Genomic DNA, 22,358 nt, shown 5'->3' with positions numbered 1-22,358 from the left:
ATCGACTAGACATATTATAGACTACCAAAATATCGACTAGAAAATTTTAATATCGAATTGAATGGACATAATATCGAATCAAAAATATAGAATGGACATAATATCGACTAGACATTATATAGACAACAAAAATATCGAATTTAAGGTAAGTTAATATTAATTTTTATTTTTTGTGTAGTATAATTCTGTAGCGGCTTGTGGGTTTATAGGGGAATAGGGTGGGAAGTAATTTAATTACAATTATTTAAATATGTTATTCTATTCATTGGTATTTATTTAGAATTAATTGTTAATTAATTATTAATTGGTAATTAATTAAAATATAATTAGTAATTAATTTTAATTGATTAATTGATAGATATGTTAATTTTAGTCATTTATTTTCTGTAGCGGGTTGTGGGTTTATAGGGGAATTGGGTGGGAAGTAATTTAATTATAATTATTTAAATATATTATTCTATTCATTGGTATTTATTTAAAATTAATTGTTAATAAATTAATAATTGGTAATTAATTAAAAAATATAATTGGTAATTAATTTTAATTGATTAATTGATAAATATGTTAATTTTAGTAATTTATTTTCTGTAGCGGGTTGTGGATTTATAGGGGAATAGGGTGGGAAGTAATTTTATTATAATTAATTAATATGTAATTTCATTTTTGGGTATTTATTTAGAATTAATTGTTAAATAATTATTAATTGACAATTAATTAAAATGTAATTGGTAATTAATGTTATTTGATTAATTGATAACTATGTTAATTTTAGTAATTTATTTTCTGAAGCAGGTTGTGGGTTTCTGGGGGAATAGGGTGGGAAGTAATTTAATTATAATTATATAAATATGTTAATTTAAATATTGGTATTTATTTAGAACTAATCGTAAATTAATTATTAATTTGTAATTAATTAATATATATTTTGAAATGTATTGTAATTGATTAATTGATAATTATGTTACTTTTATTAAATTACTTTCTGTAGTGGGTTGTGTGTTTTTAGGGGAATAGCTTGTGAATTAATTTAATTGTAAGTAATTACATGTTTTAATAACTAATTTATAGAGTTAATTAAAAAAAATATTTTGAAATTTTTAATTATTTTATTTTTTAATAAGTAAATAATTATTATTAGTAGGTAATTTTTATTATTAAATAATTTTTATTTTAAATTGATTATTTAATATATTTTACACAATTGTAAAATATTTTAATTAATTTGAAATTGGTGTTACTATTCATAATATTTATATTTAAATAATAAGTATTTACTTGCCCTACTATTGCACTCACTGTAGTTTGATTAGTAATTTTACCTCTACGCTATCCAACACTTTCCCTACTGTTGCACTCACTGGAGTTGGATTAGTAATTTTACCCCTACGCTATCCAACGCTTACCCTACTGTTGCACTCACTGGAGTTGGAATAGTAATTGTTACCCCTACGCTATCCAACGCTTTCTCTACTGTTACACTCACTGGAGTTGGAATAGTAATTTTTACCCCTACGCTATCCAACGCTTTTCCTACTGTTGCACTCACTGGAGTGGGAATAGTAAATTTTACCCCCACGCTATCCAACGCTTTCCCTACTGTTGCACTCACTGGAGTGGGAATAGTACTTTTTAACCCTACGCTATCCAACGCTTTCCCTACTGTTGCACTCTCTGGAGTGGTAATGTCAGAAGCAGTACCTGAAATATCCAGATCTCCGTGGGAGCGAGCGGCTATCTTCGGCGATGCTAATTTCCGAATTCCCAAACACCCCTGCACCCGGATTGCTCCAAGCCCAGGAATGGAAGGGAAAGGGGAAGTGGATAACAAACAACAAAGAGAGTCTTCCACACTGGTGTCTCGTACTACCTCTGGAAGGAGTGGCTGGGGAACACCTGCAACAGGGAGCAGAACATTACTAACGTTCTAATAAATCATGGACAACACACTCTCTCTCTCTCGACTCTCCTCAATCATACCTGGTTATTGTGTGGAGTTAGCTTCTCTCTTAATGAGTCCCAAATAGTGAGGTGAGGGTTGGTACTCTTGTTGCTTGTGTAGAGCGGTTGAAAATATGATGCGAAAAGTAGAGGTGGTAGACAACAGTATTACCATATGCATATAATATATACTCTCATTTACTTGACGAATTTCGAGAACACTCGAAGTCTTGTCACAAACTGAATTTGAATAGTTCTGTACAGTTCTGGAGTTCAATTCACTGGAAGGCTCTGAGCCGATGACTGGGCAACAAGCACTGGCAAACGACAGGACCGGCAAGTCTGAAGAATGAAATGTTCTTACCTCAATTCTGTGTAATGCGGGAGGTACTTGCCCACTGGAACCAAACCCAGATGAGGAGCGCTTGACTGAAAGAGTCCGCACGGCCAGACACAGGCCGCGGCGAGTCAGGGGGGGCAAACAACCTGGAATGCAGGAATCCACAGGTACGGAACGAGAACGCGCTCCAGGGGTTCCGGAACTGAGTCTCTGTGAAAGCTGACTGGAAGTAGCGGGAAAACTATGAGAGAACGCGGTGAATTGACAGGAGCCAAACTCAGGGCGTCTAACTGCTGGAAAGGGACAGTTGAAGTGCGCCACATAGAACGTGCGGAGTTAGGAAATGGCGGACTGCTGAAAAAGACTAGAACGCTAACTGCATCGAAATGGCGGCACAAGCCGGAGGCGGCTACAACTCCGACCAACCGTGATCATGAGCTAATTTTTGCAAGGAACCCCAAAGTGGGAACAGCCTCCAAACAGGAAATCTTCCCCTAGCTGCCGGGACTGACAGAGGTCTCTTGCTGGGGGTCGGCATAGTCCTGACAGGTAATAGTAATTTTTACCCCTACGATATCCAATGTTTTCCCTACTGTTGCACTCTCTGGAGTTGGAATAGTAATTTTTACTCCTACGCTATCCAACGCTTACCCTACTGTTACACTCACTGGAGTTGGAATAGTAGTTTTTACCCCTTCGCTATCCAATGTTTTCCCTACTGTTGCACTCGCTGGAGTGGGAATAGTAATTTTTACCCCTTCGCTATCCAACGATTTTCCCTACTGTTGCACTCACTGGAGTGGGAATAGTAATTTTTACCCCTACGCTATACAACGCTTTCCCTACTGTTGCACTCACTGGAGTTGAAATAGTAATTTTAACCCCTACGCTATCCAACGCTTTCCCTACTGTTGCACTCTCTGGAGTGGGAATAGTAATTTCTACACCTAAGCTATACAACACTTTACCTACTGTTGCACTCACTGGAGTCGTTACAGTAAATGTAACCCTTTCGCTATCCTACAGTAAAAATATTGTATATGTTTTGTAAATAATATGTATATATATATATATATATATATATATATATATATATATATATATATATATATATATATATATATATATATATATATATATATATATATATATATATATATATATATCTTAGAGAAACGTTCCGCCCGAAACGCGTCAGTTTGCTGTGTAAATACATATTTGAAAACGTACCTCCGTGAGTGCTTCCTTTCTTCCTGCGGGAGATTTCGCTTTTTGGGAGGTGGAGCAGTATTTGATTTGCGAGTGCACCCTCGCAACGGAGGCACCCGCCTGGGAGTGCGGCGCTTTGGTGCTTCTTGAGCTGTAATATGTATATATATATATATATATATATGTATTAAAAATATATACTTTTTAAAGTTACATTAATTTTTTCTAAATTTTACGTTTATTTAAGTATTTTAAATATGTTTAAATTAATTTAATTTAATATTATATTACTTTTAATTTACTTTTAAGACATTTAAAAAATTCGATATTTTGACAGTCTATATTTTTTACACTCGATATTTTGGATTCGATATTTTTATACTTGCCTGTTTGAAGATAGGAAGTCGATATTTTTGCAGTCGATATTTTGACCTCGATATTTTGTCCTCTCGATATTTTGTCTGTCGATGTTCTGTCAGTGATCCTTCCCTGACATCGAGAGATGAAGAACCTACCATAAGGGTCTGTCTTAAACTCAGTTATGGAAATCCCTGATCCAGGGTTTACCCAAGTCAACACCCCTCTAGCATGAGAAGTGAATCCAGCCGCATAAAACTCGCCTTGAACCCTCCGCTTTTTTAGCATACTATTGTTGGGGGCCAGGTGCATCTCCTGCATTAAAGCAACATCAATATTGTGGCATTTAAGATAGGCCTGTATTTTGCGTAATTTTCTGAAATCGTTCAACCCTTTTACGTTCCACGTCATGAACCGAACTTTGCACAAACGACTACGCTCAGTATCTCCTAGCATCTATAACAACTTGTCATGTTCATTCTACTCCAACCATCATCCTGTAGACTCTATGTTGCTGTCAGCATATGATACATGTTTACATGAGCTGTGTACTCAAAACAAAAAACTCTCACTCCCCCTCACATGCAATGCAGTATCCAACAGTGCAAATGCGGACAAACTCCCGCCCCCCCCCATAACAGAACTGAACATTCCTGATGCTCATAAACATTACACACAAAGTAGATTTTGCAATAAACCAATCACACAGTAACACTTGGGGACTGAGGTTACTGGCCATTACATCCAGTCTAAACAAAATCCCTACTGTCTGGCAAGGAATGAGTTCTCACTACGGGGAAACAACATCCATTCAGGAGGAAAACGTATCATTAAACTGGGCTACATACCTAATGAACAGACAGGCAGGCAACACATTGTCACATTATTACGCATATACAAGGATACAATAGATCAGTACGTCATTTTTAGACAAAGGTCGCAATCTAGGGCTAATCATTTTCGTCAGGACTTCCAGCAGGACCAGCCACACCATCCCTGGCACAAGGGGCCTGTTTGTGAGTATCTACAATGTTCCACTCTTTAATCGCTTTTTGGAAAGATTTAGGATGCAGGAAAACCCTAGAAGCGCCATTTATCACCACTCGCAATCCTGCAGGTATAGTTTAGCATATTCTACATTAAGCTCTCTCAGTTTGCGTTGAGTTGGACAAATTGCCTTCTGGACTTCTGTATTCTAAGTGTAAAATCAGGAAACAGCAAAATGAAGGAGCCCTCATACCTCAGTTCACCCAATTCCCTAGCTTTCTTCAGCGCAGCATCCCTGTCCTTGTGGTTAAACAATTTAGCAATAATAGGGTGCAGTGCAGTGCCAGGAGAAGGTCTTGGTCCCAATGAGCGGTGCGCTTGTTCAACAACAAACATGGCTGCGAATGTATCAGCGCCCAACAGCATAGTGAGTATCTTTTCAACAAAAACTTCCATGACCACAGTTGCAGTGGATTCTGGAAGGCCATTAATGCGCAGGTTGCTATGCTGTTATCTGGCATCCAAATCCTCAGATTTATCCTGTAGAATGGACAAGGCTTTCTCCATTTGCTTTTGGGTGTTGTGCGCGTCTGTTTGCGCATCCTCTACCTCTGCAATGCGCGGCTTTGATTTATCTGGGTGCTCTGCCTGCTTGTCCAGCAGTTCCGACATGCGGTCCATTCTATATAAAAGGGAGTCAATTTGACCATCTATAGTGGACAGGTTTTTTTGAATTGCCGCCAAAATCTGTTTAATGTCCCCACTTGTTACCTCCGTTTCTTCACCTGAGCCCGCCATCGCAGCTTCCGATGAGTTGTACCAGTGTCTGGATTTTCGTTTATCAAAGCTCAATTTAGGCTGACCCTTGTCCGTTTGACCCATTGTATTAATATAATACAGGGAGCCGCCCAGTTGCAGACAACTTATACCCCAGGTCCTAGCAGCTTTAAAACACCCAGAAGGCAGTGACTCTATCAAAGGGCGAACCGTGTCTCAGGCACAAATATAGAATCAACCGATCCAGTTGATAACCCCAGACCATGACGCAGTGAATCGCTTCTGTCTGGGGAGGCATCAGTCACTGGAGAGCGTGCCTCAGCTGGTTATCACTCAGTGGAAAGCTCAGAGCCAGGCCAGCATGACGACAACCCCTGGAGTCAGGAAATGCGGATCTTGCTGACCCAGCCGATGGGTAGAGCAACACCTCATCCACACCCCTCATGCAGCACAGAAGAAAACGCAGTATTTTTGTAGGCCCCCCCCGCCGGGGTACCCACCATGTATGCCCTGTAGCAAACCATGGAGACTGCCATCTAAAATTAGTAAAAGTTAAGAATGGAAATTTTGTAAGTGGCAGTGTAGGTTAGATGCATTTCTGTGGTCCAGTGCAGCAAGCCAGGTCACATCCAGCTGCTCAAGCGTGGCTCTAAGCTCAAGGATTGTCCCAGGTGAGACGTGTGGGGAAACACCAGCCTGTCACTCACCAGTCACGCAGAGCAGGTCCGGGAGGCTCAATGAACTCATCCACAGCAGGAACCGGTCATGCAGTGCTAGCGCGATCCTCGGCAGAACGCCTCGCGAGTCTCGCTCACTGCCGCACCATATTCCAGCCGGCCTCCACGCACCAAACACGGGCCTGAGCGGACCAGTGATCCCACAGAGCAATTCCCAAGGGTCCACTCTCTAGAGCTGTTCAGATGACGAAGATGTCATCCCAAGATAAGGTATTGTTTCCGAAGATGAGCACCTCTTTTTTGTCTATATTAAACTTCAAGGAGTTGAACATCATGCAATTGGCGACGTTGGACATGGTGTTCCAGAAGTTGGATCTGGTGGTGTTGGGAGAGGAAGAGCTGAGTGTTGTCGTAGTAAGAGATGATGTTGAATCAGGGGGTGTGGACCATGTTGGCTAGCGGCATCATGTAGATTTTGAAGAGGGTGGGGATGAAGGAGAAGCCCTGGGGAGGGGTCGCTGCAGATGATGCTTTTGGGTTCGGAGGTGAAGGGTTGTAGGTGGATCCTTTGCTTATGTCCTGTGAGGAAGGAGGAGATCCACTTGAGGGCATTACCCCAGATGCCGATTTGTGTTCTGGTGATGAGTATGGTGGGACACGGTATCGAAGGCTGCCAAGAGGTTAAGGATGGTCAAGGCTGGGGTCTCACCTTGGTCGAGGAGGTGTCTGATGTTGTCTGTTGCTACGATCTGGGCGGTCTCGATGCTGTGGTTGGATCAGAAATAAGCATGGGCTAAAAATCTGTTGCGCTCGCAAAATTTGGGGATTTTTGGCGAAATTGATGAAAATTCGCGAATTTGCGAGCGGGTGGATTTTTTTTTTTTATGCCCAGCTCACTAGAGCAAAGGAGGTAATGGCATTTATATTACAATTGTATACATTTTTGTACTATTGTACTCCTACTAGTTGACAAAATGTGACTTTGACTGATGAAAGCACAACGGCAAACACTTTTTACAAATCACTTAATCAAGACACCGATTTTGATTGTTTCCCTTAGAATTAACAAAAAAAAGATGACATTTTTATTACCATAAGTGTATAACATTCTGGCAGAAGTGAAATGATGGAAATTAATCACTTGACGATGAAGATTAAATGTTGTCTAAAAAAACGCACTGCTGAACAAAGGGGGGATGGCAATGTAATCATCTCTGGAACTTTTCAGACTGAGCTGACCAAAGTTGTCACAAAGCAGTCATCTTTCAGTCACTAAAAGTAAGTGAAACGATCAGATCTGCAAAACCAAGTTATGAATTACTGCTTGTATCAGAAATAAAAATGGCGGTCTCCAGTTTAAAAATGGCCAGTTCGGTACATGGAACCTGGTTGTTGTGCACTTCCCAGTCTGTCCAGAAAAGCATTATTTACCTGATATTGGTCATCTTCAAAAGTTTCCCTTCTCTGTTTCTCCTGTTGCCTTCTTTTTTCCTCTAGCTGATTTGCCTTTTCTCTCTGGGCTGCCTTCATTTTCTGGATTTCAGTGTCTTCGGCCTCCTTCTGCCTTCTTTTGTATTCTTTTCTCTTCATCTGCTGCTGGTATTTAGATTGGCTGAGTCCTAATTGTTGTTGTTCTCTTGCTTCATACTCTGAAACATTTCCACCCAGCCTCCTCGGAGCCAGATTAACAGAACCTGGTCTATGTGCTTCCTTGTACCGCTCCAAGGCCTCCATCTCCTTTCTGGCAATTGCCTGAACCTTATTTCTTTGCTCTTCGTTGGGATGCATTATGTGATAACCCCTTGCCCCCTCCGGCTGCGTCCGTTGCTGGTGGGCGTCGGGTGAATCCTGTTGGCCGGGCACTGTACTGCGGTGACGCAAGTCAAAAAGTAATTCCCTTTGGGCGAATTAACCTAATACATAAGTACTTACACACATAGACTGAACTGACCAATACCAAACATATAACAGGAAGCAATGAAAATAGGTGAAAAAAATTTCAATACACGTGAAAACACTATGATGAAAATCAAGTATAAAACAATTTATTAGCATACATTACGTTTAATAAAAATTGGGAAACACATACAAGACGGAACAATACTTAATAAAATCAACATTTCATTAAAAAAGGAGCTACAGGGAGACAGGACTAAACTCAAACAAAATTTTTTGAATTTTCCTTAGTGTGTAATCCCAGATTTACTCCTTTAGCATCGACGCGTTTCGGCGGTTTAATCAATCTAATGCCGCCTTCATCAGGACAATGTATACAAATGTTTCCCAATACTTCTCAGGTAAGCAAAGGGTCTGTCACTATCTCATAAGGGGTATGCTGCCTCCTTGTCGTTAGGTAGAGATAATCGTCCAGCGAGTTATCTTCCTGATCTAAATCGATAGAATAGAGCGGTTTTCACCATTGGAGGGGTTTCCAGTGGTTTTCTGCTCGGCCAACCGGTAGGACGAGCAGAAAACCACGCGGGACGCCTTAGAGCTTACTATAGAGGGTCAACACGGAGGAAATCGCCTCGTGTCTCGGGTATCTTAGTAGAACCCTGGAAACCCCTCCAACGGTGAAAACCGCTCTATTTACAAGTGGGTCCAATATTGAAAATATTACTACCGCGTGCGTTGGACGCAGTGATTTTAACTCTTGTCTCCCAGCCATTATGCTGGATGTACCACAACTATTGAAAGTACAAGAATGTTTTTGTCACCATTTTTAAACCAGAAATCGATTTAGATCAGGAAGATAACTCGCTGGACGTTTATCTCTACCTAACGACAAGGAGGCAGCATACCCCTTATGAGATAGTGACAGACCCTTTGCTTACCTGAGAAGTATTGGGAAACATTTGTATACATTGTCCTGATGAAGGCGGCATTAGATTGATTAAACCGCCGAAACGCGTCGATGCTAAAGGAGTAAATCTGGGATTACACACTAAGGAAAATTCAAAAATTTTTGTTTGAGTTTAGTCCAGTCTCCCTGTAGCTCCTTTTTTAATGAAATGTTGATTTTATTAAGTATTGTTCCGTCTTGTATGTGTTTCCCAATTTTTATTAAACGTAATGTATGCTAATAAATTGTTTTATACTTGATTTTCATCATAGTGTTTTCACGTGTATTGAAATTTTTTTCACCTATTTTCATTGCTTCCTGTTATATGTTTGGTATTGGTCAGTTCAGTCTATGTGTGTAAGTACTTATGTATTAGGTTAATTCGCCCAAAGGGAATTACTTTTTGACTTGCGTCATGTGTGGAACCCTATCCCTTTGGTTTTGGGGTCCCTCTATCTTTTATTAGAGACTGTACCGCGGTGCCCTGCGGCAGCCCCTTGCTCCGAGTAGCTCCTGACCCCTGGGGATCTCCTCTGCTATGCTGCCTGGCACTGCATCGTTATTGAGCGAGTGGCAGACATTTAGATATAAGCGGCGACCAAGATAGAGAGCAAAACGCTCGCTTTGGGTGTTTGTGTTCGAAAACGCTAAACTCGCTCTCTACCGGGGTTACTCGCGGGGTTTCAGGCTAAAGCTGGGTACCGTCAAGAGGCAGCGCCTGGCTTTCTAACAGATCCTCTGCGCTCCACCCCCTTCTACTAAAATTGCGGAACGAAGGACAAAAGGCAGAACACCAGATTCCTTGGTACAGATCAGTTTCGATTCTTCAATTTCGATTTTTTTTTAAATTCTTGTTCATGGGGCCACCCTGAACGTCATACACCGGTCTAACCCACCCCTTTTCGCCGGAGGCAGTTTCCACCCTCGCACAGGTGCAGCATTCGGGCGCAATCCCAACGTATTATGGACACTATACATTTACCAAACGAGGTAGCACTTACTGATTAGCCACTGTAGACAGTGGGAAACAATCTTTTTGGCAAATCTCCGAGTTTGCAAATTTTTAGCGAACTCGCTGATTTCTTTGCCGATTTTGGTCAAATTTGCGGATTGCAGATCCGCAAAATTTGTCCATAACTGGATTGGGAGGCATCTTCCAGGTACACTGTGAGCTAGTGGTTGATGGCTTTCTCCAGAACCTTGGTGGGAAAAGGGAGTAGCGAAATGGGCAGGTATTTCTTGAGTTTTCTGGTGTCTGCGGAAGGTTTCTTCAGGAGCGGTTTAACCTCAGCGTGTTTCCATGCATCAGAGACGCTGGCCCTCTTGATGGAAGGGTTGAGGGTGTCTGTGAGTGTTCTGTGATTTCTTCCCCTTCTAGGTTGTAGATGTGGTTTGGGCAGGGGTCCGTTGGTGCCCCAGAGTGAATTGAGTTCATGATGGTTGTGGTGTTCTGGGACCTGAGCTGTTTCAATCGGTGAGCTGATGGCTGTCGATGGCGTCAATATCTGTAAGGAGGTGGTCGAGGTTGGTAAGTTGGGGGTCAAAATTGCTGTAAATGTTTGATATCTTGTTGTGGAATTGGTCTGCCAGAGCATCGCAGATGGCCAGGGAGGGGCAGATTGTGTTTTTAGTGGCGGATGGACAGGCGAACTCTTTGACGATACAGAAGAGGTTCTTGGTGTGGTGTGCGCTTGCCTGGATGCGGTTGGTTAGGGCATCCTTCTTGGCCTCCCTGAGGTGGTGTTGGTAACTGCTGAGAGCTGCTTGAAGATGCTGAGGACAGAGGGGTTCCTGCTGGAGCACCAATGTCTCTCCAATCTGTTGCATTCCCATGTGAGGGGTCACAGCTGGCGCGCTTGCTGGATCTGCTGATGTGGTCTTCCCCATGGGGGTGACAGCGTCGGCAGCGATGGAGTCAAGTTCAAGCTATATAAACCAAAAAAAACAAAAAAATCCTTTACTGGACATATGACTTGTCAACCTCTCTTCCTCAAAAAGGAAAAATACAAGATGGTCACACTCGCACAAGGCCTGTTTTCCCTAGACCCGGAGGATTGGATGGCGTTGGACTAGGTGGATGCCTATTTCCACATCCCCATCTCCCTGCCCACTGTTGAAATCAGCAGTTCATGGGGGACCAAGAGCACTTTCAGTTTGCTGTTGTCCCCTTCAGCCTTACCAGCACCCCTCGGGTGTTCAGGAAAATGATAATGGTGGTTTCAGCCCCTCTGCAGAGATCAGGGGCTCCAATCTTCCCCTACCTCAATGATTGGCTATTGAAGGCAGGCTTGCCCTAGGCAGTCATCTCCAAACTTCAGACTACGGAGATTCTTCTGCATTCACTGGGGTTCACTATCCCTCCCTCTCAGATGCTTCCTTTCTACTGAGCTGTTCTGGACACTGGGCAGTTTTAGACTTAATCTCCTGAGGGGTGAATATAGGATATTCAGACTATGATACTGATGCTTCAGCCACTTTCCTTAATGTTGTGAGACGAACACTGAGTCTGTTGGCCCTCATGGCCTCCTGCATCCTGCTTCCAACACATGCCCAATAGCATATGCCAACTCTACAGTGGGACCCAATGTCCCAGTAGGTGCAGTATCACTGGAAGCTCCCCAACACGGTCCAGATCTCAGAGTAAACTGCAATGGATCTGTTGTGGTGGATAACAAACTGCAATTGAGTTAGTGGCAGAACCCGCTCCCTTCCCCAACAAGAGAGGACTATAGTGACAGATGAGTCACTCCTCGGCAGGGTCAGCCATCTGCAACAGGTGAAGATCAGAGGACTCGGGCCTCTGTCGGATTCCAGACTCCACATAAAACTATTGGGTCTTCGGGTGATCCGACTGCCACAGAAAGCTTGTCTTCCTTCAGTCCAGGCAAGAACAGTTCAGGTGTTCATGGACAACACCACTGCCATAGGGTAATGCAACAATTGAGGCAGAGTGGGATAGTGCACCCTGTGTCAAGAGGCACTCCACCTCTGGACATGGCTGGAACACCGGGGCATTTCCCTAGGTGTTTAATACTTGGTAAAACTCAGATGTCAATGCTTAGCAGATCATGAATGGGATAGCACAATGTCCCATTCGGAATGATGGAGTTTCAAAGGCTGCTCTCATTTGAAGACGCTTTTCGTCTCAAGTGGACTTCTGGCCTTTTATACAGCTTTCCACCATTACCACTCTTTCCCAGAATTCTCAAGAAAATTAACAATGACTGGGCCCAAGTCATTCTTGTGGCTCTGGATTGGGGACAAAGAGTCTGGTGTTTAGAGCTGTTGAGCATGAGCATTGATTGGTCATGCTGCCTTTTCTGTAAAATCTTCTGTTGCAGCAACAGGGTAGGGTCTTGCAGTCAAACCTGAAAACACATCGTTTTCATATTGTGAAGACTGAGCTGTGACAATTGACAGCTTCTGACCTTCTGCCCAAAGTCTACAATGTTAGCAGCCAGGCATCCCTCCAACAAGATGGTCTACACTTCCCGTTGGAGTGAGTTTGTGGCATGGTTGTGCAGTCAAGCATGTTGACAGTATATCAACACCTTTTAGCAGGTTTTTTTGTTTATCCTTATCTTGACCCATCAGGGATCTGCTCTGGTTACGTTTAAAAGTTACCTTTCTGCCATTTCTGCAGTTGCCTTTTTAAATCCCCTATTGTTAATAGGCTTCTAAAAGGTCTTCAACATATGTTCCCACCACCTCTTCCTATTATGTGTCAGTGGGACCTAAATCTGGTTCTTACATTTCTGATGTACGCTCCCTTTGAGCCGCTCCACAACTATCCGCTTAGACTTCTCACCTTCAAAACAGCATTCCTAGTGGCAATAATATCTGCCTGGAGGGTCAACAAGCTAAAGACGCTCTCTGTGCAAACTCCATAACTTACATTTTACCCTGACAAACTGGCTCTTTGAACCAGGGCATCTTTCTTAACAAAAGTGGTTATCCCTTCCTTGTCGACCAATGCATCACTCTTCCTGCCTTTTATGCTCTGCTTGACCTTTTAAAAGAAGACGAGAGACTGCACTGACTGGACTCAAAAAGAGTGTTTTCATTCTACCTTGATCGCAGGCTTCATATGGTATGTCAGAGCCAAGAAAGGGAAGGCAGTGCAGAAGCAGACCATCTCTCGATGGATAGTCCTTTGCATCAAGATCTGCTATGCATTGCCCAAGAATCAACTCTGAAGGGTTCGCACGCTCAGTCTACCAGATCCAAAGCTCCAACCACTGAGTTAACTTGCGGATTTCTTATTCAAGATATATATCGGGCAGCAACAAGGGCTTCTTTACAAACATTTATGAAGCACCTCTGCCTAGACATTCAAGTCCAGCGAGATGGTCATTTTGCCCATTTGGTCCAAAAGGACTACCTAGTGTAATCCATATTGCAGCCTTGCCTCCAGGGAGGTATTGCTTGGATATCTATTCTACGGTAGGGAATCTGTGGCTAGAAGTCTCTATCAGACAAGCAAGTTACTTACCTACAGTAATCCCTAACCTGGTAGATCATCCATCTAGCCGCATATTAATTACTGACTCACCCATCCCTCCCGGCTCTTTGACTGTTCCTAGTGGCCGTGCGCTTCTGGTGTGGAAGTCACAAAAGAAACTGACACATAGGGCCGGGGAGGCACCTACATATGTACTGCCCATGTCACTTCAGTTGTGGACGACGATGTGCACAGAGCCAAATAACGCCACCTACCTTTTGTGCAGGGGTCCTGCTCACAAAAAGTTTCCGGATCCAGTCTGACGCATTTGGAATATTCTAAGGTAGGGACTCTGCAGCCAGATAGAGCCTCTACCAGATAAGGCATTAGCAAAGGTTTTATAAATAAATTTATAAATAAGTAACTTGTTCTTTAATATTGAGAGATAGTACTATGACTTTTCCTATTGCACTGCAGCTCAGATTCCACTATTGGGACAAAGATCACCTTACTCCTGACATGTAGTCCTGCCTATGTTGGTTGACATGGAAACCAAATACACAAACAAATGTATTGATTCACAGTTAATAAAAGCCATTGCATAAATATCATTCTAAAATCCATCTTAAAATGTACAAAATTGATAAGAATTAAAAATCGTATTAAGATTCCGTATCCATAGCCAGCATTATAAGGGTAACCTTTTCTCAGCAAGAATTTAAAAAAAACGTATAATTTCTGCATTTAAAGTTATGTTCCCTGTTGTAGCATGCAAAGACCGCCTGCCGACAAGATCACACTCTCGGACTACTTATTGAAGGGACGACGTAGTAGATGTCCTTGGTCATAAAAAAAATGCTGGGAATATGCATATGATGTGCACAATGGATCCCGAGGCTTGATGACACCATCTGCAGACTTTATTATTTCCTTTACCTCGTCATTTTGGGGAAAGGTCCAGGGTCGTAAGTCCACCAAAACATTGAAACATAAATCTAATTTTCATGTAAGTGGAATAGCAAGTGCTCTGATATGTCTATTGCACTGAAACTTGATATGAATTTATAATGAACCATGCATGAGAGCTCTTTGCAAAGGCAATCTTATCTTCCTCTGCATGTTACTGTTAACAAATTTCTTTCAGATTTGAAATTAAATTGGCTGCTCCCACGAATCCTTTACTTGCAGGTTCCCTCATACAACTCAGTAGATAATCTCTGAAAGTGCACTTCACATAACCAGTGGATAACTCTAACCAGAGCAGGTGGTCAACCGAGCACTCCCTGACAGATCTTAACTTGTAACAGTTTGACAAACGCACATTGTCTTGCAAACATTTGCTTCCCTAAACTGGATTCTAGCCTAATTTGTGCTGCAAATGTGTTGCATGGAAGACGAAAGAGCTGCCTACTGGTGTTTAAATTGAGGTCTCCTAACAACTTTGATTCACGTCCACATGAGAATGAGGAGCGAAGCTTTAAACTGATGACTTTCAATATTAGCTACAGGGATTGGCCCGCCAACCTCTTGTGAAGTCACACAAATGCTGCTGGGGCCCAGCTTTAGTTTTACAATGGTGGGAGCCTTTGGTCTCAATAATAACTTTCAAGTATTTATACTCTTGCTCTTGACTTAGTTTGCGTTTACTTATGTACCAAGGACCAGATCGCTCGTGCCTTTTACTGAACGTGAGCACTTTCATTTTTTTAAGATTAATTTCAAGCTTGTTTGAGGCTGTCATTCACTACTCTTTCGAATGTACTACCCTATTTCTCACCCTATACCTTTCTCAATATATATTCTCTAACTCAATACAACTATGATCCCCAAAATAACCCTTTCTAGATTCTTCCCTCCACTACCCCTCCTTGGATCATGTCACACCTCTTTTACTATTCAGATCTCCCAAACAAGCCTTTCTAAACTCTCCTCTGACTCTTTCCAAACCCCCTTCTACTGCTATAAAGTCCGCCCCCCAAAAATCTAGACTCTTCAATCTACTATTTCACCACACTATTATTTTTCAACTCAAATAACAGGGTAACATATCCTGTCCAATGCTGAAATTAATTTTGTATTTCCCTATACTAATTCCCCTCTAATCCTGATGGAATTCCGGACTAGGGTGCTACCCGCTGAAAAGCGCTTCAACGCCTCTTTAGGAGTAGCAAGCACTATATAAATGCAAACCCTTCACTCTTTTATCCCTCCTCTAGCCTTTTTTCAATGCAAATAACCATCTCACTTGGTCACTACTCAAATTAATTACATATTCGCCTATACTAATTCCCTACTAATCCTGATTGGGTTCCGGAGTAGCTTGCTACCTGCTGTAAAGCACTTCAACACCTTATCAGGCGTAGCAAGTGCTATATAAATGCAAACCCTTCCCTCTTCTATCCCTCCACTATCATTTCCAATCCAAATACCAGACTAATACATCCACCACTCAAATTAATTTCATATTTCACTATACTAATTCACAACTAATCCTTTTTGGGTTCCGGAGTAGCGTGCTACTAGACAAAAAAGCGCTTCAAGTCCTCATCAGCAGTAGTAACTGCTATATAAATGCAATTACAATTTTACAATTACAAAGACTTGAACATTACTAGGTGGATTTCAAGTGAACTTCTCCGGGGGAACCTGAGCAGATGTGGGGCGATTTAATTTGGTTGTGTTTATGACTTTTCTTCTTTTTTTGTCATAAAGCTTACACATTGTTTTTGAATCTTTGCATTAAAAAAAGGCATAGCCCGCAGTTGGCAATCTTTATATGCCTTACTAATTGTTGGTTGTATTTTGTACAGTCCTTTTTGCAAATTAAATGCATTATGGTAAATGTAGTTTGTTAGAACGCTGTTAAAAAAGGGAGCTGCATATTAATCGCTTCCTTGTCTCTAATAAAATCAAGAATATATTTCAAGACTGACTAAATAATCTGCAGCTTTATGTCATGCTTGCGTTGCACACTACATGGTTCTTAGTTTAAACTGGCCTAAAGCATATGTTGCAATATATCCACGTTGTTACAGTGGTAATTTACTGCAATAATTATATGAATTGAAACAGTACTGTTTTTTTTTCAGGAGACTGTTTCTGTGCTGCTAGGGTTTGGACATGTGGCACAGGTGAGAACGTGAAGCATGAGAACATGAACGAACAGACACAAGCCAATCGAGACAATGCTTGCCCCCCACCCGGGGGCGCGCTTTTTCGCTGTCTTTTCCCATCCCCCATGTGTTTCACTCTGTACCATGTAAATATGCTTTTTATTTTCAATAAAAAATTACTGAAATAAAAAAGCATTATTAGAAGCAGTTATTCTCTGTGAAGTAGTCAGCAATAACATAATGGTAAAAATCTTTAGTATGTTTCACAAGATTAGGGACCCTGGAAATGCCCTAAAAGGATGGAGAGGTCCTCACCAAAGAGGTAAGAAGGGGCATGTCCTTCCTAAGAATTATATCCCAAAACCGGGCCGATTTTAGAGGTCCTGTTGGCCTTACCTTGGTGCAAGCATTACATTGCCCAGGGCGGCCTCACACCCCCTCCTCAGCTGGGAAGCCTCGCTAGTTCGGGCGCTCGGCGCTGAAAGCATTTTGGGCGCCATCTTGGGTAGGGGTAGGATCGCGGTCTAGTTGATCGGCGATCCCGCCCTCCCAGGATACAAAAGGAGTCCCTCTTCTTTCACTCGAGGTATTGTTATACTCCTTTTCTCCCCTGAGGCGGAAGCCGGGGGCCCTTGAGCACTCTTGCTCCTCTCAAATAGGAAAAACGAACAGGACTGATTGATCCAAGCTTTATTTTTAAGAACTGTAAATATTTTAACCGGGCCGATTTTAGAGGTCCTGTTGGCCTTACCTTGGTGCAAGCATTACATTGCCCAGGGCGGCCTCACACCCCCTCCTCAGCTGGGAAGCCTCGCTAGTTCGGGCGCTCGGCGCTGAAAGCATTTTGGGCGCCATCTTGGGTAGGGGTAGGATCGCGGTCTAGTTGATCGGCGATCCCGCCCTCCCAGGATACAAAAGGAGTCCCTCTTCTTTCACTCGAGGTATTGTTATACTCCTTTTCTCCCCTGAGGCGGAAGCCGGGGGCCCTTGAGCACTCTTGCTCCTCTCAAATAGGAAAAACGAACAGGACTGATTGATCCAAGCTTTATTTTTAAGAACTGTAAATATTTTAACCGGGCCGATTTTAGAGGTCCTGTTGGCCTTACCTTGGTGCAAGCATTACATTGCCCAGGGCGGCCTCACACCCCCTCCTCAGCTGGGAAGCCTCGCTAGTTCGGGCGCTCGGCGCTGAAAGCATTTTGGGCGCCATCTTGGGTAGGGGTAGGATCGCGGTCTAGTTGATCGGCGATCCCACCCTCCTCACGCCCCCCACACTGGATATAAACGTCAAAGTCCCCCGTCCGCGCAGCGGGCGGGCGCAGCGGGCGCGCCTGCGGCGCGCTGAAGGCAGGCCCGTCTGCGCCCGTCCGCGACGGGACGGGACCAGGGGCCATACCCCCTGTGCGAGGTGATACAGAGCGGGGCAGATTGATGAGGTATGACGCTATCACATTAAAAAACCTAATGCCTCCGACCAATCACATCTGTCAGCACTCTATCCTCCCGGACTCTTCACCCGGGATATGTCTACACTGTAAATTTTCACTGACCAGCTATTTAGATACGTCCCCTTCTAGCAAAATCTATAAAATGTTTCTTCTAAACTGCCGGTCACTGACTAAACATGCCACACAAATGTCTCTCCTGCTGGAGGAAAATGAACCAGATGCAATATTTCTGACGGAGACCTGGTTAAGAGACGCTACTGATATGGATATCACCTCTATTCTGTTAATGGGATATACCTTGCAGAGATTGGACAGATCAGAAGGTAGAGGAGGAGGCCTAGGCATCCTTCACAAAAATCAATACCTCTGTAGAACCTCATCGGCCGATATTTCCAACTGCGAGAGCATGCTATTCACCCTTGAACTTTCACCCACAGATTCATTCTCTGGTGTACTTATCTATCGCCCCCCCAATCAAATAGGGGATTTCATTGAATCACTCCAGTTAAAAATAGCTAACTCTGTGGTTAGTAGATCCAATTTCTCGGTACTAGGAGATATAAATATTCATTTAGATGATCCTAGCAACTCCATGGCTAAAGCATTTCTGGACAGTATGGCAGCCCTCCAGATTACACAGAAAGGCTTTGTGCCTACGCATGAAAAGGGCCACCTTCTTGACGGTGTTTTTAGCAATGATAACAGACTAGAAGTAGGGACCCCACTTCCTCTTACCTGGACAGACCACTGTCTAATACCTATTCAGTGGACTACAGCCACGCCAACTCAGTCCTCTCCTCGTACAACCCTTCTTGGAAGAGACTGGTCCAAAGTCTCCCCAGTCCAATGGGCCAACTTACTCTCGGCCGCTCCCCCCCAAAGGGCAACAGACCCTGCAGTACAATATGAGAACTACATCAAATGGCTGTGCACAGCTTTGGACTCTATCGCACCTATCAAAGTTCTTAAAGAAAAAACTAAGTCCAAGGACTCACCTTGGTACACTCTTGAACTTAAGGAACTAAAAAGGGCATGCAGAAGATCCGAAAGAAATTGGAGGATTTCCCGTAGTAAGGAAGACAAAACCACACACCTTGAAGCCATTAAAAAATATAAATTAGAAATCAGACGAACCAAAACCTTATACTTCGAGGAAAAAATTCTAACTGCCTCCAACTCTTCTAGAGAAATCTTCCAAATAGCAAAATTCCTGGTTGATATCCCCTTGGTTCTTGCTGATCCGAGTACAGCTCAGGCCCGCTGTGAAAGCCAAGCCGAATACTTCCACAGCAAAATACAAAAAATTGCCTCTGCATTTAGCTCACCTAATTTATCCCAAGATATTGGAACCAGCTTACCTAACATCATGACTCCAAAACTAGATGAGTTTCCACTGCTGGACGAGAACTCACTCGCAACCATTATGATGAAAATAAAATCCGGATCTCCTACAGACCCTGCCCCTCCCTATCAGTTAGTAAAAATTGAGAACATTATCAAACCTGTCATTCTCAATATACTAAACTCATCTATTTCCACAGGTTTAGTACCTACTGCATGGAAATGTGCACAGGTTAGGGCTTTGCTGAAGAAACCCACTTTAGACCCAAGTAATATGGCCAACTATCGGCCTATTTCCCTCCTTCCGTGGATCAGCAAACTCCTAGAAAAACATGTCAATTCATCCATTACTCAATTTCTAGAGAACCATCATCTCCTCCACGACTCCCAAGCGGGCTTTCGCCCAAAATTGGGAACTGAGGCGGCCCTCCTGGCGGTAACTGAGCTGGCCAGGAAGCAAATGGATCAAGGCGGCACTGCAGCAATTATGTTGCTTGACCTCAGTGCCGCCTTCGATACCGTTAACACCAATATTCTTCTTTACCGCCTCAATCAGATCGGAATCTCTGGGAAGGCCATGCAGTGGCTCCAGTCATTCCTGGAGAATCGATCTTTCAGGGTAGTTGAGGGTACTACTCACTCAAAAGTCTGGCCCCTGGATCAAGGCGTACCTCAGGGCTCTTCATTGAGCCCTACCCTTTTTAATATTTACATGCAGCCACTAGCCGACATAGTGCTCTCTTTCGGCATTGATATAATAACTTACGCCGATGATACACAATTAGTTGTATCCATGAATCAAGCAGACTCTTCCCCGTCCAACCTAAGTAACTGTTTGGTAGCGGTAGCTCAATGGATGGCCACCTCGCATTTGAAATTAAATGGCGAGAAAACTGAGCTCATGGTGCTGGGTAACCCAACCATTCCCAGCCCTCTGTCAGATTGGCCACCTTGCATGGGGCCCACACCCCAATCGAAATGCCACATAAAGAGCTTAGGCATTTGGCTGGACTCCAACCTTAGCTTTATGCAGCAGGCTACCACCCTTTCTGCCACATGCTTTGGGCTAATGCGCATGCTGAGGAAAGTGCTGCCTCTTCTTCCTTTTGAAGCCCGCAGAATAATGGTCCAAGCCATTATCCTGTCCCGTCTGGATTACGGGAACTCGCTATATCTAGGTGCCCCCGCATTCACAATCAAAAAGCTACAGGTGATCCAGAATGCTGCAGCTCGCCTCCTGCTGGGCCTCAACAAACGAGAGTCAGCCACCACTGCCCTGAGGAAACTGCACTGGCTCCCTGTCAAGGCTAGAGTGTTATTTAAATCTCTTTGCTTTATGCACAAAGCTATGTGGAAGAACGCCCCTACTATGATCTGTTCCTTGGCAAAACCCTATCTTCCTCACAGATCCCTAAGATCCAGCACTGCTTTTCTGGCTACTGTCAGTAAAGTCAGACGGACAAGATGGGGCGGACGCTCCTTCTCCTGGAATGCCGCGAAGGAATGGAACTCCCTGCCCACCTCCCTTCGCAGTGAACCTAGCCTTCTAAAATTCCGGAAGGCTCTGAAAACGCATCTGTTCATCTAATTTCCTTCCTTTTCAGTATGACGGTACTTAGCGCTACGAGGCCTCCGGGTTGTATGCGCTCTACAAAACCCGATTAATAATAATAATAATAAAAAACTAAGTATCTCTCTGGAACCAGGGTGCTTCCTTCTAGAGAAAAAGAGGAAAGGGGGGATTCTTTTTTGAGATGATACTGTACTTTCTTATTAGTTTCTACACCAGTCTTTTACCAACCCACTGTTGTGGGTGGGAAGGGAAAGAGACCTTTTCTTATTATGGCCCTCACTCTCTAATAGCGACATGCTTCATCATCGGGTTCACCCCAGCTCCTAAAGGTCGGGGTGGGCTCAACCATATTCCATGTCAACCATTTTTCGGGGGAGCACTTGTAAAGATTTTGTGTATGGGGGCTTAAGCTTTAAAGAAACTGACTCACTCACTCCTAAAGTATCCTTTATTAGTGGAGTGGGAGGGAAGGTTATAAAATACTATTGCAGGGCTAGAGGATGTAATGGTCCTATGACCCTAAGCTACACACCAACATGTTTTAGCCCTTTCTATTGGCCTAAAGACAGTCCTGAGTTTTCGTCAGGGTGGAATGCGTCACACATTCGTCAAAGGTCCATCCCAGTTAGAGGCCCAGGACAAGCAGGACAAACAGGGGAGCAGAGCACACAGTCGGTCTCAAACAGGGATGGACCTCCCCCTCATGGCCCAATTGGGAGCTGATGCCCTGTTAATGTGGGGTAATTTCTCTTAGAAAACAGCAGCAAGTATTAGACTTGTTCCCAAAAAATCCTGCAATGCGACACCTGTAAATTGCATGCCCACTTTGCACTCACGTCCTTGAGGGAAGTGACTTAATTGCAGCCCACCCTTACGAAAGCCCAGGTTGATCTTTAGCCCCCAAAAAAAGGCTGAAACATGTTGATATCTAGCTTAGGTTGATAGGACCATTACATCCTCTAGCCGTGCTATAGCATTTTCTAACCATTCCTCCCACTCCAATAATAAAGGATATTTTAGGAATGGGTGAGTAATTGTATCTTTAAAGGTTGCGCTCCCATACACAAAATCTTCATAAGTGCTCCCTGAAATATGGTTGAACCCGCCGGAACTTTAGGAGTTGGGGTGATCCGCTAATGAAGCATGTCACTATTTGAGTGTATGCGGGTCATAATAAGAGAATGTTCTCTCTCCCTTCCCACCCACAACAGTGGGTCAGCAAAAGACCGGAGTAGAAACTCCTAGTATGCTTTCATCTTTCTCTCTGGAAGGAACTACCCTGGTTCCAGAAGTGATACTTGTTTTTGGAAAAAAT

At 43.2% G+C, this 22,358-nt stretch overlaps 1 pseudogene; it reads right to left on the bottom strand.

Moving 5' to 3' along the window:
• Positions 1–7,640: 7,640 nt before the first annotated feature.
• LOC147697795 (epithelial-stromal interaction protein 1-like) lies at positions 7,641–9,708 on the bottom strand (annotated as a pseudogene).
• Between the last annotated feature and the right edge of the window lie 12,650 nt (positions 9,709–22,358).

Source organism: Lissotriton vulgaris, chromosome 8, assembly GCF_964263255.1.
Source record: "Lissotriton vulgaris chromosome 8, aLisVul1.2, whole genome shotgun sequence".
In the NCBI taxonomy this organism is placed as follows: Eukaryota; Metazoa; Chordata; class Amphibia; order Caudata; family Salamandridae; genus Lissotriton; species Lissotriton vulgaris.
Note: the sequence above shows the minus strand (reverse complement) of the source record. Positions and strands in the feature narration are given on the sequence as shown.